Below are 6365 nucleotides of genomic sequence, written 5' to 3'. Positions count from 1 at the left end.
TCTGTAAAGTTTAAGATTACCAGTGAAACTTTTCTTGGATTTATCGTTCTAAGAGATTGTAGGAAGTAAGTGTGAACAGTTGTGTCAGCAGTAAGTGAGGGAAGTATATGTAGTGAACTCGACTGAACAGAATAAATACAGCGTGTGTTTTAAATGTGCTTAGAGGTGAAAATCATAGAAGTGTCAAAACAAACCTAACATTATATTATCTGTGTTGTTCGCTAATAAAGTAAGAAATAAAAAAGACAATTTAAAGCTTATAATTGTCTAGAAGTTACCTTAATGTCAAATTTTAGATTAGTCTAAATTCATTATATATATATATATATATATATATATATATATATATATATATATATATATATATATATATATATATATATATAAAATCCCCCCCACCCCAATTCTCTCTCCTTTTCTTACCGTATGAGTTCCTTGTTAGCTCTTAAGAGACCTTTATGACTGTGTAACAGAAGAGGACTTTAAAACCTGCCTTTCTGCTGTGGTAAAATCATATTCCACAGTTGTGAAAAACTACTACCAATTTGGTTTGTGAAAAATAAACAGATTTTTTTAAAAATATTAGTTATTGTTATAATTATTTTTAAGTAGCCATTTATTAAATATAACTCTTAATGCTGACCAGTCAGTAAGAAAAACATATACAAAATTAGCTCCAAACTGGTTATTTCAGTATATATTATAGTATATATTTCATAAATCACAATATTTGTATTTTTATATTTACTGATGCGTCAGTTAGATATATGGTCTGGAGTTTATCAGCAATAATTTAAAGACATTGACAGGAGGGAATTAGTGTTGGGTCTGTGGTGAACTCAGAGTTTGCGATGACCCATTAGTTCCTCAGGAGCTCTTGGCTGCACTATTATAAACTGTTCTAGAAATTTTGGTTCCTCTCAAGGTTTCTTCCTAATATCATCTCTGGGAGTTTTTCCCCGCTGCCGTCACCTCAGGCTTGCTCATTAGGGATAGATATATAGTATTAAAAATTTTAAATGAATTTTTTTAAAATTATTTTTTAACTTCAATTGTATGTATATATATATATATATATATATATATATATATATATATATATATATATATATATATATATATATATATATATACATATATATATATATATATATATTCTTATTTTTTATTCTTATTATTATGATATATATTTATTTTCTCTTTTGTTTCTATACTTCTGTAAATCTTTTAGACAATGTGAATTTTTTAAAAGTGCTATACAAATAAATTGAATCTGAACTGTGCCATCAATAATGTACAACAATAATCAGAACAACAACAGCCACAACAATAATCAGAACAACAACAGCCACAACAATAATCAGAACAACAACAACAACAACCACAACAATAATCAGAACAACAACAGCCACAACAATAATCAGAACAACAGCAGCCACAACAATAATCAGAACAACAACAACCACAACAATAATCAGAACAACAACAACAACAGCCACAACAATAATCAGAACAACAACAGCCACAACAATAATCAGAACAACAACAGCCACAACAATAATCAGAACAACAACAGCCACAACAATAATCAGAACAACAACAGCCACAACAATAATCAGAACAACAACAGCCACAACAATAATCAGAACAACAACAGCCACAACAATAAACATAAAGACAACTATAACAACAGACAAAGCAATAATGACAATAATCATAACAAACAACAACTAGAAAATAGTCTACATAATTTGAATTTTTCTTTCTTTCATTTTTTCCTAAAGTCATACTGTATTAACTTCTAAAATATCACATTTTGTTATGTTGTCACTGATAATACGACTGCATGGCAGCTCTGAAAGAGACTTTAAACTGCTTTTTTAGCTTCTTGAAAAGAATTAATCAAGCATGAAGGAGGGAGACAAACTGAGGTAGACTGCAATTCTTTCCGAATAGAGCCAATTAAACCCATTTCCTCTTTGAATCGGTGCAATCAACACTTGTGGCTTGGGCCTGTGTTTATCTTTGGCCGCAAAACAAATGCCTCCTCTCTCTGTTTGTGCTCACATCAAGACCATATAATATGGTTAGTAATTACATTAAGTAATTACATCATCATGTCTCATTACGAGGATGCCTACTTTAGTACGGTAGTCAAGTGGAGACACTCTCATTATTACAATATGTGTTTATTTGGTTTAAAACACCTCAAAGAATCAAGTTATATTAAAGTAGAAACATTCATATCCAAGATACTGCTAGAACTGCTATAGACAGTACAAAATGATGAGAACTGATTTCTAGTGTGTTTCTCAGTTAATTATTTTGATTTGCATATGTAGATTAGCAAGACACTTGTCAAATCTAAATGCCGCTCCAAAATCACTACTACTCTATATTTAGACTATGTGATGTATGCGATGACTATACCACAGACACTGTACCAAGAACATCTTGCAAGCCTCAGGATGCTCATTAACTGAGCAATAATGAGCTTCAAACCAACAAAGTCAAGGTCAATGTGACAAAATTATTTACAGATTCCACTTACATTTCTGGTCTTTAGCAGACACACTTATCCAGATTTACTTACATTTCATTTCAATTTATACAACTGAGCAATTGAGAGTTAAGGGCCTTGCTTAGGGGCCCAGCAGTGGCAACTTTGTAAACCTGGGATTTGAACTCATGACCCGATTAGTAGTCCAACACCTTAACCACTGAGCTACCAATTCCCTCACTTCACATCAAAGGAACATTGATCCGAACCATCTGAAATAAAGCCAGAATAGAAACTTAGTAAGATGTTCAATAGCAGGGTGTAAGATGGAAATCATGCCTACCAAGTCAAAAGAATGGATTTACCAGCAGAGCGTCCAACCAAGGATTCTTTGTTCATTGCTGGTAGAACATTCCAATCTCCACCATTTCAAACTTAGAAAGGAAGGTGAGACAGTTTCTCTGAAATTTGCTTGGCATGCTAAGGAGTCTCAGTAGCATGTCCCTTAATGGGAACTGCACAAAGCTACAGCTGCTTTTGAAGTTCCTGGAAAAGACGTTGATGACATAAGCAAGACAGATGATGAAGTACAAGGTGTCAACACACCATGACACTATGTTTGGTAATTAATAGTATCTAGAATCTAGTAAACATAGGTCTACATTGGAATAACCTAAACTTTTGTGTTAAATAGTTTTGTTAGGCAAAAGAAAAAGTTTGAAATGATCCCTTCATTATTAGATTTCATAGTAAAATAAGTAATAATAGGGTGTCACTGCATGCATGCAACAAATGGTTACTGGACTCTCTGATAGCATTCTAAACATGACAAGTCAAGGATATGTGGAGGTGGTTCTGTGACATGATTAACACATTTCCCAGAGGTACACACTTCCCTTCACGACCTACTTCACTACGCTGATGGAGAGGAAATATGAGGAGACCCTTGAGAGATTGAAAACTTTGCTCACAGAGGTCAAAACAAAAATCCCTCTCAACACAGATGCATGGACATGTATTACCACTGAGGCATACCTGGGTATCACCTGCCACTTTATTAATGGACTGGGATCTAACCTCAATGCCATTGAAATAGCTGCATACAGCTGAATATACTGTATCACTACTTGGGTGACAGAAGCAGCTGAGAAATTTGGTATACCTATGACTAAAGCAACTATTGTTGCTTCTTAAAGGATTTTGGAAGAAAAGAATAGGGTTAGTTCTCTCAGGTGCACTGAAGGATGCATACATCAGCAAGGTCCTTGGTGTGGCAAGATGCCTTGTTGAACATTTTAGAAAAGTGAGCTGGCCAGCAACATGCTGAAAGCCAATCAGCAACAAATGGGTATTCTTAAGCATAAACTTATACAAGATACAAGTAAGATGGAACAGTTCTCACGATCAGCTACCTCCTGGAACAGAGGTGACTGTGTCAGCAATTCTTTCAGAACCTGAAGTCACACATCAAGGGAACTGCTTCCTGGATTTAAAAAGTAATCAATGGATCCTAACTAAAGAACTCTAAAAAGTCCTAAAGCCTTTTTAATGTGCCACTGAGTGGAGAGACTTATGTCACTGTTTCTGCGCTAACTCTGCTGGTGAAGGGCCTCTAAAAGTCCACACAGAATCATCATTTGAGACCATGCCTGTCAAGGCTTTTCAGGCTCATGAGCACAGGAGATGACTTCAAGATGGGAGCTAGACACCACATTCAGAGATGATGCACAATATGTATACATTATTGCAGCTGCCCTTGACCCAAGATTCCGCAAACTAAAGTTTTTGCCAGCAGAAGACAACCTAAAAGTGCAAGTCAAAATTCAAGCCCTTGCATTGCAATTAAAAAGAAGGGAGAAAGCGGAAAGCCAGCAGCATCACAGTGTGGAACAGGATAAGTCAGGATAGGAGCCAAACCACCAGTTTCGGAGAGGAAGCCAATGTCTCTGCTGGACACTTTGCTTGGCTTGTATTCAGATGAGAACAGCAACAGTGAGGAAGACAATAGACAAGAAGGATAAAAGCAACAGGGAATGGTGAGGAATGAGGTACTGGGACACATTGGAGAACTGCCTATCCAAAAGGATGAGAACCCACTCAAATGGTGAAAGGTATCTCACCTTGGCCATCAAAGCAAAAAAGTAGTGATTCAGATTTTTTTTCTTAGATTTGATCAACATTTTATTTAATAACACATCTCATAATATATTTTTCATTACTTATTTTTGTCTAAATTTATATTCGGCTCATCGATATTTGTATTTCTTCTAGATGGCTTTTAATTCTTGCCACTTTATGTTTTTTAATGTTGAAAATTATATTTGTAAATTAATTAATTAATTACTACACACTTAAATAAAAGGTGTATAATTTAAAGGGGAACACGGTGGCTTAGTGGTTAGCATGTTTGCCTCACACCTCCAGGGTCGGGGTTCGAATCCCACCTCTGCCTTGTGTGTGTGGAGTTTGCATGTTCTCCCCGTGCCTCGGGGGTTCCCTCCGGGTACTCCGGTTTCCTCCCCCGGTCCAAAGACATGCATGGTAGGTTGATTGGCATCTCTGGAAAATTGTCCGTAGTGTGTGAGTGAATGAGAGTGTGTGTGGGTTGGCACTCCGTCCAGGGTGTATCCTGCCTAGATGCCCAATGATGCCTGAGATAGGCACAGGCTCCCCGTGACCCGAGAAGTTCGGATAAGCGGTAGAAAATTAATGAGTGAGTGAGAGTGAGTGTATAATGTATGGTATAATAGGTAGAGTTATGGTTAGTGAGTTAGCAAAAAAAATAAAAAAAAGGAACTAAAACAGTCATTCATTCATTCAGACCTCTACACACACACACCCACACACACACGCACACACACACGTTTGTCATGTTTTCTGTAGCTCTCAAATGCTTCCAAATTTACAACCATTATTGAAACTAATGTTTTTTTTTTTTAAGAGATTTTTATAGATTATTATTTTAATTTAAGGGTGCTAATTATAAAGTTAGCACAGATTGCATATAAAAAGAGCAGTTTATGCAACACACACATTTGAATAAAAAGAAAAAATAGAGACTATGCATTAAGTGACTGGTCTGGTTAAATGAGGAAGTGGAATTGCTGTGATGTGCTTCTGATGTGTTTTGGGGGGAAAAAATGCTTCAGAAGCACATTTGGTGTGAATTGGCCTTAATTTTATGTCTCTGCTTTTAGTTTTATCTGCTCTGGCTTTTATTTGTCTAGATTCCACTGCCACACTATCATCTCCCAGCTGCACACATGCACACACACACACACACACACACACACACACACACACACACACACACACACACACACACACACACACACACACACACACACACACACACACACACACACCCGATGCTGAAGCATGATTTTGTTTCTGTCTTTTCACCTCAGAGTTTCTGGGTTGACCATCACTAACTGGCCCATCTCCTCTGCATATGGATGTATATGCGCTCATTCGTTTTAATTGAAGGTCAGGACACACGGTTCCCATATCCTGTTAACAGGTGCTTGAGTTTTTTTTACAGTGTATGCCTGTGTCTGTATTCTCTGACCTTCTGTTGTTTGGTTAGTCTCTTAGCTGCACACAGTAACTCATGCATTTAAAATCTGAGTAAAGGGATACAAAACAGCATGGTCCGTATTATTGTTCACGGGCTATAGCTCTAGTTCCTGTGAAGGCTACGCTCTGTTTAGAATGGCTACTATAGCATTCTCCTGGCCAAATCCCATGAGTAAGCTTCAGTTTTTTAGTTCGGACCACACTGAAGCTTTCCCCATCCATAATGCAGCAGGATGCTGTGGACCGCTATCTGATTTGAGTCAGTCTCTCTTTCTCTTTCTCTCACATA

The sequence above is a fragment of the Tachysurus fulvidraco genome, chromosome 26 (genome assembly GCF_022655615.1).
Source record: "Tachysurus fulvidraco isolate hzauxx_2018 chromosome 26, HZAU_PFXX_2.0, whole genome shotgun sequence".
Taxonomy (NCBI): Eukaryota; Metazoa; Chordata; class Actinopteri; order Siluriformes; family Bagridae; genus Tachysurus; species Tachysurus fulvidraco.
This window is presented reverse-complemented; position numbering follows the sequence as displayed.